Source organism: Triturus cristatus, chromosome 8 (assembly GCF_964204655.1).
Source record: "Triturus cristatus chromosome 8, aTriCri1.1, whole genome shotgun sequence".
NCBI classification, from domain to species: Eukaryota; Metazoa; Chordata; class Amphibia; order Caudata; family Salamandridae; genus Triturus; species Triturus cristatus.
The window spans coordinates 771456772-771469911 of record NC_140591.1 but is presented as its reverse complement, the minus strand read 5'-3'; the positions used below and the strand labels follow the sequence as shown (position 1 = coordinate 771469911).

The window sequence follows — 13140 nt, the reverse complement described above, 5'->3', positions numbered from 1 at the left end:
CGAGCCACCAAGTTTTTTCCTTCGGTAGCGAGGGACGCTAAGAAGGAACTGGGTAGAGCAGCGAAGGTTTCTGCCAGGGACGTAAGCACTGATCTTTGATCTGATAAAGTCTGGAGCCATGCTGGCCAGTGACATACAGATCAGGCATCCCATCTTGAATAAGGATCGTTCCAGGATGGGAAGCCAGTGTAGGGTCTTTAGGAGGGAGGTAATATGATGGAGTTTCGGAAGCCTGTAGATAAGACGAGCTGCCTGGTTTTGGATGAGCTGCATACGGCGGCGTTCGTATGCGGGAATACCGACATACATGACGTTGCCATAGTCCAGGCGGGATAAAATCATGTCCAGGATGATGAGTTTGAGGGCTTCCACAGAGAAGTAACGGGAGATTTTACGAATGATTCTAAGGGACAAGAAGCAGGATGAGACCACCGAGCTGATCTGGGCGCGCATAGAAAGGTCTTGGCAGATTTTAATACCCAAGGTTTTCACAGACACAGAGGGAAGAGGAGGGGAGCCGAGGGTAGGGGGCCAAAAGGCGGGGGTCCAGGGGTTAGAAGGACCACCGATAAGAACCAACTCCGTCTTGTCGGGATTTAATTTAAGTTGGTTTAGGTTCATCCAATTATAGATGAATGTCAGAGTGGAGCGGAACTTGAGAATAGAATCAGGAGTAGGGGAGAGGTTGAAAATGAGCCGAAGGTCATCGGCATAGTTGAACACCGTGACCTCCATTTCCTGCAAAGCGGCAATCAAAGGGTGTATATAAAGATTGAAAAGGAGAGGGGAGAGGGACGAGCCCTGGGGCACCCCGCAAGAGACTGGACAGATGGGGGCGGAAAAGCCCTCCAGTCTAACGGCCTGGGTGCGGTCCATCAGGAAGGAGGTGAGCCAGGCCAGAGCCGGACCCCGAACGCCGGCGCCCCCGACACGGTCTAAAAGAGTAGAGTGGTCGACCGTATTGAAGGCGGCAGACAGGTCAAGGAGGACCAGGGCCTGTGGAGAATGAATGTCAGCGCTCCTCCTGAGCTCATCCACCACGGAGAGAACAACGGACTCCGTGGAGTGAGCAGGGCGAAAACCAGCCTGGTTGGCGGCGAGAAGGTGGTTATTTTCGATAAAAGTGGAAAGTCAGGAAGTGAGGTAACTCTCCAGGATCTTGCTCAGGAATGGGAGTAAAGAGATAGGTCTAAAGCTCGAAAGAAGGGTAGGGTCAGCGCCCACCTTTTTGAGGATGGGAATGACCGTGGCGGCTTTAAAGGAGTCAGGAACAATTCCCTGAGAGATAGAAGAATTAAGCAGGGTAAGGGGGGGGTACTGTATAGTACTATATGAATATATTTCAAAATAATGTGCCTAGCTAATAATGAAAAACATACGGGGCATTACATTTCTCCTATTGTTTCCTGCTCCTGATTTTGTAATATTTTACTTGCATGTATATTGTGGGTGGATACCAAAGGAGATATACTATATTGTGTGGTAGGTGAGAGTAGTTTGTGTATGTTTTGAGTGATTTTAGGTGTGAGTAGGTATGGATGAGGAGTTTGAACGTAATTTGCAAGGGGGGGGGATAATTTGATTTATGTGTTATTGATGGAGTATAAACTATGGTTATTTTGTATTCACTGAAATGGTCTACATAAGAAATTCAAATGTATTTGAACAACTTTGTATTAAATACGCATACATGTATGCACTAGTATATTTATCATTTCATTTGTTTTGATATTTGTGGCTTGGTCATATTGGGAACACTTCTTGTCCCAGACAATAGCGAGATACTCCGCTTTTAGTTATTAGTGGCAGGGTGGTTTCATTTTTGTTTGATTGTTTCATAATATTTACCTCTGGACCCCTGCCTAAAGTACTTCAGGGACCCTCTTTCTTTGATCAAGTGGAGTCTCAGTAGCAGTCGTGTAAAATGTGCTGTGAATAGCAACACCTTCGCGAATCCAGGGGAAATACCCCCTGAATTCCTGACCTGTGCACGAAATTCAGAACATCGAATGAATTCAGTAAAGAGTTTATTTGTATTAGTCAACTGGCTTAAATACGCTCAGTTTGTTCCTATCAGCGAAATCTCGAATATTCCAACCGAAACAATAAGTAGGAAGGCAACTGAAGCTGCAAAATCATTCTAAAAAAACTTTCCTGCAAACTGCACCGATTTCTAGTTGAACCCCTTTCATCTCACGATGTCACCCAATGTGTTGAGTTTGGAAGTGTGACAAAGTTATACAAAGGTTTAGAAATGACGATTTGATAACATTTTCCATTCGTTTCCTCATAAAAGTAACCAAGCTAGGTTCCTTCCAGCACAGCAGTTCTCTCAGGAAATGCCACAACTTAGAGCTACTAACCAGCCCAGATAACAACGGAAATTCCATGTTTTTCTTCCACCCTAGGCTACTGTTCAGCACCTGCGACCTTAACCATTGTGAGATATGAATGTATTTTCTACATCTTGCTTTTATCTCGGGCCCTCTCATTTCCTTAAAGTGAAGCGTTGCAATAATAAAACAAACACTTTGAAGGCAGGCTTTTAAATGTATATGTTAGAGAAAGTGTGCCATGACCTCAAAAAAGTGTTTCATTTTGTCCTAATGTGCCCTACATTGTACCTCAGCATACATCAGCATGAAAAGAGTCTGTGTTGCTTAATCATAACTGGGGCTGACTGAAGTTACATACTTTTTACCTCATGTAGTATTTATATCTCGTGAATGAACTATGGGTTTTGCACATGCTACATAAGGGTGGGCATCCATGTCAAGAACTGGATTGTGGCGGCTCCTCCGCTAAGGTGGAGGAGCGTCGCCCCACTGCCTTCAAGCATGAAAAGAAAGGAAAAAATAAAATGATAATAACGTAAAGTTATTCTCATTTTATTTTGTCTTCCTGTTGTGGAAGCTTGCGTGAGGGTCAGGGCAGGGCTGCAGAGCAGGGGAGGAGTGGTAGAACCCTCCTGAAGCGCGCAATGACTGTTTGGTCGGCCCACTTGGGCCGACCAAAACAGTCATTCACACTGTCCCTGTTCTCCATGCAGCCTGCATTACCGCCTGCGTGGAGAACATGCCCACCCCTTCAGCCCCTGGCCATGTCAGAGTGCCCAGACCAATCACAACACTGCATTGCAGAGTTGTGATTGGTCAGGGGAGCCTGTGTGCCGGGTGTTTCCTGTTCCTGGAGTAAACGAGAGCAGGAGCAGAGACTCGGGACCGGTGGGAAGGTAAGCGTTGTTTTTGCCTGCCCCGCCACCGGTGAGCCATACTGGCCGCCCCTGTTTTTGCCTTTCCTTTTGTCACAAGATCCCATTTTACACCTTCTGTTCAGTAGTATAAAACTATCACACAGATTTTCCTCGTGAATATCCACTTTCCAATCAATTGTGAGGCCATCGTGCATGCTGTATGCACTCACCAACAACAGGTAAGTGAGATCCCGCACCAAGGTATATCCATCCAGTTTCAGTAAATTTAGCAGTGATCACTTTTAGTGCTGAGCAATCGGATATCGCACATTTTAGGTTTCAGAGTTCCTGCAGTACATTTTTGCTTGCGCTCAGGCCCAGAATTACTAAGGTTTTGTGCAAATCTACTCAAAGCAGATCATGGTATCTACTATCCAGCACAGAGGGTGCTTTTCTGATGGAAAGGTGCCCTTGTCACAGCTCAAGAACACTTTGCACTGAATTGTGTTACTTTGGTTCAAGGAGGCCTAACTTGGGAAGATCAGCGCAAACATCTGTTCTGGCTACCATAGTCGGTTGGATTTTGCTGCAAAGCCCAACCTACTAAGGTAGTCAGAACAGGGTTTGCTTAAAAAATAACGCCCACTCTAGGCAAGCGTAAAGAAAGGGAAAATGCATTAAGTGCTCAAATAAAATGATGCATTGCATGGGTCCTGTAGTGTAGAGCACACATCCAATGCCGGGAAGCGTTCTGACATTGTCTAGGCATAGGACATTTTACTGGGAGGGTATGCAGCCAGTATAAATTGAGTGCCAGACAGTGCACACTTGTCTCTGCACCATTTATAAGGCTGTGTGTCATGCAAGGCAGCCTTGTAGATCCCCAACAGAGGGGATGACCGCAGCAGCAAGCCAATGTAGGTAGATATGGCTATGTGCTGTGTTCTTCCTTGGTGAAAGTGCAGTGCCGCAACCTTGGTAGCGACATTGCATTGCATGAAAAAATAGTATATATGCACCCAAAGCTCACACGAGAGAGGTAGGTTTTAGGTGTAAGGAAACAGGAAATGACACGAGTTTAAGGCCACCTTAAAGTCAAGGTCTTTGCAAGATTGTGTTATTGTAAAATTAGGCAGAGGCCTAATCGTGACATTATTGGAGAGTCACCAGGACAACAGCATTATAAAAAACATGTCAAGGCCTGATTTATGATTAAGAAAAGAGGTGGAAACGTCCACTTCCCTTACTCAACGCAAAGTTTTTTGAGTCCCTAAGGTGTCAAACAATCTTATTTGAAAATGAAGCATATAAACAATCTTTTGTCTTTATGTCATTTAACTTTAACACATTTTTTCATGACGAAGTCAAACAATTATGAAGAAAAAAAAAACGTTATGACGTTCAAGCAGAAATTTGAGCCATAAACATATTTACACTGTGTGCTATATCTGCTGCATCACCAATGTTAGCTCAACAATTATAAACCAATCGCAAATAAAGAAGACAGAAAATAAAGTTTGAAAAATGCCCGATGCATTTCGGGATAAATCCCTTCTTCAGGGGCTTTAAAATTCACAACGTGTTCTACTCTTCTGGTTTATGTTCATAACCAATTGCTGGAACAGTAAACAATGAAAATCACTGTGAGTGAACTGTAGGTAATATACGGACGATATTGCTTAATGGTATACAATACATGTGTTTGTGAACACTTCAAAGGTTTGTACTTGCTACCATTTTATGTGATGAACAAGGAAAACAGAATAACGAAGTGCCAGTGAAAAAAGGAACCAAAAGAATGGAAACAGATCAATAGTACGATCATCACCCTAGTGCAGCTGCTCAGTGCCGACATATCCAGAGTGCAATGTGATCAACGTCAAACTTTGAGTTAGAAAAAAGAAGAATGAGTGCACTGAGACCTGAAGCGACAGGTACTCAACTTAAACAGTGGCAGGTGAGACGAACAAAAAAGAGACGTGTACCCTTTCTCATTAACGACCGAGAAAGTATATTTCCCGACTCAAAAAGTAGAGGTTATTGCAATGAGCTGAGCAATAATGACAACATCAACTGACTTCTCTGACGGTGAATTAAATCTGTAAATACCAGATAATGCTGTGTCAGTTATATAAGATTAAATGGAGTATGCCCATGTGCTAAAAGCCATTACCAAATGATAAACGCTTACCGAGATGTCTCGGAGCTTGGAGTTTCAAACAACATCCAAAAATGACGAAGCGTTAATTCAAGAATATGTTGTAATAAAAACCAACGCTATGTCAGTTATGCCCAACTAAGAGGAATGTGCCCAAGTGCTGAGAAAGCCGTCACCCGGTGACATACGCTTACCGATATATCTTGGAACTTGAGGTTTCAAAACAACAGCCCAAAAATGACGTGGTGTTGAATCAAAAGTATACTATGAAAACAAACCACCGATTAGGGTTAATGGTCTTAGCGAGTAAAAATATCGGAAAGATATGGCATGTAAGTATTCTATGCACTTACCAAGAAGTGGATGAACAACCGAAATTCACGAGCTGTGCGCGGACATGTCCGCGGTGCATTTGAATTCAGAGATGATGACCGTGAGCTGGCGTGCGTGAGAATTATGCACTGGGTCACGTGTCCGTGACGTCTATTATTCACATGCTAACCTCAAAACCACGGCTGCGAAGCAACTTTATCCGTACTGACAAAATTGAACACGCAGACATGCGAATACAGATAAAGCTAATGGATATGGTTCATAGAAACTCAGTGAAAAGCACATAAAACCCGTAATGTGTTGTGATTACTAAATGAGCACTCCTTATAAAATCAACAATTTAAGAAACTTGTGAAAAAGTTAAAAAAGAGGTGTGACTGAAAGTGAAAAGAACCAAAGATGTGCACAAAAATTGGGGGCAAGTACAAACTTACAAACGCGAGTAAAATGAAAAAATACAGTCTGCTGAATAATGGTAAACATAGCCACAGAATACCATCAAAAGTATCACAAAGAGAAATCCATACTCCATCTCTAGATAATATGACCAAAGGAAAATTATGAAAAACACAGCATGTCATAAATCAAATTGTATCATAAGAAACACAACATTTCGTAATGATCATTCAACCCTTTGGGAATGATGGTATTCAGGTATTTAATCCAAAATGTCTCCCTCTGAGCTAACTTCGTGGTGATGTCTATATTTCCTGTTTGCGTGATGTGTTCTAAAACAGTAAATCTAAGTTGTGGAATACTGTGCTTAGCGTCTGCCCAGTGTGTGGCTAAACATGAGTGTTAATTGAGATTGCATATCCTGCTTTTGTGCTCAATGATTCATGTTTTAATTTTGCGTGCTATTCTTCCTACGTAAACTAGTCCGCAGGGACATTGTATTGCATATATTACACATTCAGTGTTACAATCTCCATTGTATTTTACTTTTATCGGCTTGCCTGTGTGCGGATGATGAAAAATGTTACCCACTATGACATTGCCACACTGCCCGCAGTTAATGCATTTTTTCATGCCTTTCATTGTCTGGAGCAATTGCTTTTTTCTAGGTTTTAGTATCTCCCTTAGGTTTTGCGATCGTGTATGAGCAAACAGAGGTTGTCCCATGAATACATTCTGGAAATCCGGTTCATGTGTGATAATCTCCCATCTTTTCCTTATGATACTTTTGATTTTTGCTGCTTGTGTTGATTGTTTTAAAATGAACACTTCTCGCTTGTTTACTGACCTTGGTGAATTATTCAATAAATCACCCCGATACTTGTTAAGTACTGTTGTTTTCGCGTCGTCAAGAATTTTCGATGGATAACCATGTTGAAGATATTTTTCCAACTGATCACAGATCAATACTTCAGATCCCTCCGCATTCAAAGCTATCCTTTTGATAGGCCTGATTTAAAGCTTGGCGGAGGAATACTATACTGTCCACCATATTTTAGGTGCCATAAGATATAATTCACTTGTGTTAGACCCGTCAGTCTTTGGGTGGTGTTCCCCTAAACTTTTTCTTCACCCCTCCAATTTTTACTAAATCAAAAAAAAATTGACCCTAGGACTATGTGCACTTTTCCACAACTAGCCAGTCTAAGGTGCTTGTGCTCACTCCCTAAAACATGGTAAAATTGCCTTACACCTGGTTGCCATATTTAATGTACCTATAAGTCCCTAGTAAAGTGGTATACCATTTACTCAGGATCTGTAAATTAAATGCTACTAGTAGGCCTGCAGCACTTATTGCGCCACCCCTTTAAGTAGCCCTTAAGAGACTTACCTATCTGATAGGATAACATTGGGTTACCTTATTACATTTAATAATTGTTCATTTTTTATTGAGAGCAGGTAGGAAAGTCAAGTTTGGGGCTTGAGGAATGTTAATTTAAAATCCTCCTTAATGGAAAAGTCAGATGTTGAGTCATAATTCTGAAAATTCCCCTTTCAGAAAGCTGCCATTATCATGACCTAAATATTTGGTGCCTGCAGCCTGTTCCTGGGTCACATGACTAGGTGAAGTTTGCAGTTGGCCTTTTTATATTGCTCCCAGACAGTATCACAATAGAGGGTCAGGACATTGACAGAATAGGCCATCTAAGGGAGTGTAGGGGGAAAGAGCCCTCACCTACCACAATTGCATGTCAGAAACACTGACTCAGCTCATACACAAAGGACGTCACACTAGCCTATTGTGCCCCCTGACAGATTGGCACTAGGGCAGAGAGGCAGGAAATTCCAGACACCTCTGTAGGGGAAAACTCCAGAAGCTTCTCCTACTTCAAAGTAGGCACCAGGTATACATATTGGATCCTCTGACCCACTCTTCAGTACACTTCTGGACCTTTGGAAGACTCAGAAGAAGGACCGCTCTGCTGCCCTGCCACTCTGCTACAAGAAGGACTAATCTGCTGTCCTGCTGCCTCAGTAAGGACTGGACTTTGCGCCTTGAACCAGGGACCACCATACTTATTTTAAGGGCTAGTAGGCTGGCCTCCTGCTCAGAGCCTCAGGGACAGAAAAGGCTCCAACCATCTTGAGCCCTATACCTGGACTCTGCCTGCTGTGAATCATGACACCCTAGGTCCACAGTCCTGGACCCTTGGGAGTGGGATTAAAGGTGCTCTGCCAACAAAGTTGTGGTCCCGACCAGAACCAATGCTTTTAAGCACTATTTTTACCTAAACCTTTCAAATTGCATGTCTCTGGTTCGACTAATTTGATTTGTCATTTTGGTGTCAAATCATTTATTCAAATGTATTCTTTCTAAATTGGTGTGGGATTTGTTTGTGTTGGGTTTTCACTTTATTATTGTCTGTGTGCTGAATAGATACTTTACACATTGCCTCTAATTTTAGCCGGACTGCTTTTGTGCCAAGCTACCAGAGGGTGAAGGACAGTTTAAAATAGTGACTCTACCCTGACAGAGATTGTGGCAGTTGCCGGAGTAGGATTTCACCTCCACCAACCAACAACCTAAATTCTCACATCTTGTAATACGGCAGATGTGATACTGTAACCTGTTCACCAAAGTCTAAACCAGGCACTTACCCAGACACACAGCTATGACCCATGTACATATTTTCAGTGCACTTAGCAAGAAAAGCATTTTACACTCAAGCACTTACTATTTGATGTTGAAAGGAAAGTTTGGGGGCCTTTCTGGTAAATGTGGTGCCACCTCTAGGTGCATAACCTCACCTCATTCAAATGTTGTCTTCTGCCACCCCAGAAATGAAGGAAATTCCTTTGGACTTAGCACCTTATCCATGTCCCTAGCTCTCTGTCAGGTCTCACTGTTAAATAATAACTGGAGTGAAGAGGGACTCTGGGTGACATCCCTCCCCTGCAGCCAATAAACTAGGGGCTAGATTTATCAAATCATGATGCAGAGCAGAACAGCAAGACAACTTGTTGTGCTGCGTCAAATGGAGAGGGTAGGAATGCACATATCTACCAAGATGTGGCGTATTCATGATCTCTCCTTATACTGGCGCAATCAGTGCAGCCTAGCACCAATGCAGGCACCCTTGCATTATGGTACACGGATGCCTGCTTTGCAGTCAGGATTGTGTAGGAAGGGACACCTTCGTGCATAAAACCAAACCTTAGAGCTGTGTTCCTCTGTGTTCTGGAGAATGCAGCACACTTAGAAAGAGGAAAATACAAGGAGAAATAAAGATATTTCACCTCATTACACCTCTAAAGGGAAGATATAGCATTTTAACACATTCCCATGTTTACCAGTCTTGGTAAATCTGGGAATGCACCAAAATCCATGTTTGGATGCATGTAAACATCCATGCTCCACCCATGGAACACCTTCCCAGGGTGGAGTAATACAAAGGAGTGACATGCGCTGCCAGGTTTACCAAGCATGGCCACGCAAGTTGGCTTTCAATTGCTTGGTAAATCTGACTTAAGGGTTGTGTTACCCTTGTGACACCACATGTGACACAAGGCCAACACAATCCAATACAGAATCTGGCCCTAGGACTTCAAATTCACTATAACAACCTCACAACAGCACCAAACTCAGAAAATGGACATACCAAACCCAATGGAAAACCAGTTAATAGTCCAACAAGAGTGAATGATTCACTGCAAGCTGGAAAACAACTACTGAGAGGGCACCTAAAAGGCATCTTGTGTCAATCTCTCAGGGGACCACTGAAGGATTTAAATATTTTCATTAAAGCTGTAGTTGATGGATGGCTAAACACGTGCATTTGCAGAATGCTTTACAAGTAGTCTGCCTGTTAGTGCTGGTGTGATGGTGTTATAATAGAAAATTCGGGGACACCTCCTGAAATTATGTGGAAACATGATTTTTCAGAAGCCTTCTGAATATTTTTATGGTCCCTATAAGAAACGACATACCTTTAACCTACTGATAGCCTTGGACCTTGCTTCTTCTCTGGGGATGTATAAAAAGTTCATAGTAGCTATGGTCCCACGAGTGGACTGCAAACTGTGAAACATCAAGAATAGGGTCTTTAATAGGATCTTATCTTGAATGGAATTAGTGGTATAGGAGAAAACTGACTGAAGCACCAATTACTAATCTCCTAACTGTCCCAAGTATCAATTAGAAGATTTTATGTACCTCGGAAATTGAAAAAACACGAACACACTTGTAAGTGGCATTGACTTAGTGACGAGAATAGGGACTATGCCATAACGACGCTTAGGTTTCTTACATGGGATTGTGGGACAGTGGATGGATCGAAATAAGGGAGGGGTGGCAAACAGATTGGGTACCTTCTTTTTAGGGGGGGGGGGGGGATGAGACAGAAATTATGACCCCCACCCTTTTGAACTTCAGGTGGAGCCACATGGATGTCACCCTGCTTTGAACTGAAAACACACAGCTGTTTAGTGAGCTCACCTTGGGTGGATGGTGAGTGTACATTTAGATAGAACCGGGGTCACTGAAATATGTTGTGTTTTACATATCGATTTAGCATGTTTCTCATAATTATCCATCTGCCGCATATTTGTTTTTTTTAAAGATTAGTCTCTAGCTTAAATAGATCATAAGTGCCCAAAAAGTGGCATGCCTCGTGCCACATAGTGGCAGAACGTTTGACAAAGTCAACTGGTCGCCTTTTTCACTTTTGTGCTTGTTTCGCTGTATTCCGCAAGTATGCGTAAGAGGCAAAACAGTGAAATAATATTGCTTACATTACTACATTTTCCTTCCTTGAAGCCTAATTGTGTCATTCCTGCTGCATGATTGGTTTCACCGTTTCTGCATAATTCGACTTCCAGTTACAGCCTATTGACTGCAGTGGGTAGCGCCCAAAGTGAAATATTAAGCAGAAGTGGTTATTGCGGGGTTCCCAGTGGGGCGTGATGCGAGGGTCCGGAGAATTCTTACTACTTTTTTTTTTTTAAATATCCAATTTAGCGAGGTAGGGGCCATCACGGCCACTAATGGCAGCCTGTGAAGAAGACACTGAAAATGACCCTCACTGGAAGCAAATACTCACAGTTCAGCTTTGAGTTCGCTCACCTTGAGATATCATCCTCACAAACCTGCCCACTTCAGCGCCGTCCTTCTCAAAGAGGCACCTAAGTTCTGGAACTAAATCCTACTGTTCCTAAGAAGCATCTCATGCTACGATACCTTTGGAAAAGAACTACCAGTCACAATTAGATTTACTGTAGCTTCCAGGCTCTTCCCTATGATCTGTCAGTGGGCTCTACCATGTGTATGAATTGGCAGGATGAGGATCCAGGAAACACTTCCTTCGTCTGGCTTGCTCCTCTGCACTGCCCAGGCAAGCTGCACACCAGCACTACACCAGGCAGCTTGGGGATGTGTGAAACATACAGCAATTTATGAAGGATGTAATATGCAATAGATAAGGCACTTATCCACACACACACTCATCAGGTAAAAATGTCTGCCTTGCAGTTAGTCCTGTTACTAGCTGACCCTATTGGTTGGAGTATTTTATTCAACTTTTTGAATGAGTTGCACCATTTACAACTTTAGAATTTTCAGCGTTGCAGAACATTAGCATCCACCGTTCCTCGCCCCAGGTCTTGGAAATCACTGTAGGGGCCAGCACGTTGATGGCTGGTTAAATGGTAGAGCAGAAGTTGGTATAATTGTTGTTCTTTGTTCTCCTCTGGTATTGATAGCATAGATGTCAGACGAAATTTGAAATTAAAAGCAGCAGCTGAGTTAAAACGGCAAGCACCAGCATAATCGCATTTAGAACTGCAAGGGATACAAGTTAAATGGCTCACCTCCCCCAACAAATATAAATAAACCACCCTACCTCTCTGCTTTGGTCAGCACTGGTTGCCAAACTCATGAAATGAAATCCAACATGGTTTCCTTGAAGCAGAGGTACCAAAGAGATGTTGCAGCCAGGTCTGTGGCATTCTCACTGTTATGATTTTGCTCTGAGTCATTTGGAGGAGGGCTTATCTTTGAACTGAGGGTGTACTGTCGAAAAGTAACAGATATCTGTGAATGACTCCAGTAATCCTACAGAGCAGTGTCACGTGGAGGGCTAACAATGCATATTCAATAGGAGATGAATACATAAAAAACCTGAATAACCAGGAAAGGGGTATTAAATTCCCAGGCCTCTTTTTCTGCTTACCTGTTGACAACGAAGTAAAAGCAACAAGATCCGATAACAAAGGGAAAAGCCACCTGCCCTGCACCAAAAAATATAACTCAGGGTCTGGCACAAATGTTTCTGGAACATTCTGTTATAAATGAGTCAGAACAACAATCCCTGGATATCCCTCCTCCCTGTGCATGTGTGGCCCACGTGCTCATTACATGCATTTAGGGCCGAATCGGAGTTTGGAGGACAGGTTGCGCCTTCGAAAACGTGACCAAACAACCTGCTCTCCTGATTACAAGCGTCAGAGTATATAATGCACTTGTAATGAGGTGGACGTGCTATCCCTCACATTTGTGACGAAGTAACCTGCCCGCCAAATTTTACAACTGGTTCTTTATCTTTTAAAGGCTGCAGCGTGCTTCCCTTTTGCTGCAGCAGCCCTCATGGACTGGCTTTAAATGTCTCCGACGTGGGCTGCTCGCCAGTCATTCTCCGAAAGCTAATTATCGTTTGCTCTTTTTTCTTGATGTGGTAAATCGATATCTGATAGCATTTTTTCTTACTTTGCTTATTGTGATGTAAATATTGTCATGCCAAGCATGTATTTCGTATTTAACAGCAGAACTCCTCTAGTGAAATTTTCTAACTTAGAAAGGAAGAGGTGCTTTTACAAGATAATTTTGGACTCACCTGCACACACTTTAATTGTAAGTGTTCCAGGACTGCGTACAAGTATATATGATGCTTTCCCATAGGCTGTAACGCCACAACATCTTACCTTTCTGTTGGCTTTTGATCATACCTTCAAAATGTACTTAACCTCATAAATCTATGATCAGGTTTCTATTTTTCCCTGGTGCTGT

At 42.8% G+C, this 13140-nt stretch overlaps 1 protein-coding gene across 3 annotated transcripts in view; it reads right to left on the bottom strand.

Annotated features, from left to right (window-relative positions):
- The window catches only part of ADGRG2 (adhesion G protein-coupled receptor G2), a 900557-nt gene that overhangs the window by 512742 nt on the left and 374675 nt on the right, over positions 1-13140 (bottom strand). Inside the window, exon 1 of one of the 3 annotated variants that reach the window (XM_085622208.1) lies at positions 11978-12032. The exons of the other annotated variants lie outside the window; for them this stretch is intronic. The gene's annotated coding sequence lies outside the window, so the exon portion shown is untranslated. Of the gene's footprint in view, positions 1-11977; positions 12033-13140 lie in introns of those variants that run through there. 3 annotated transcript variants of the gene reach the window in all.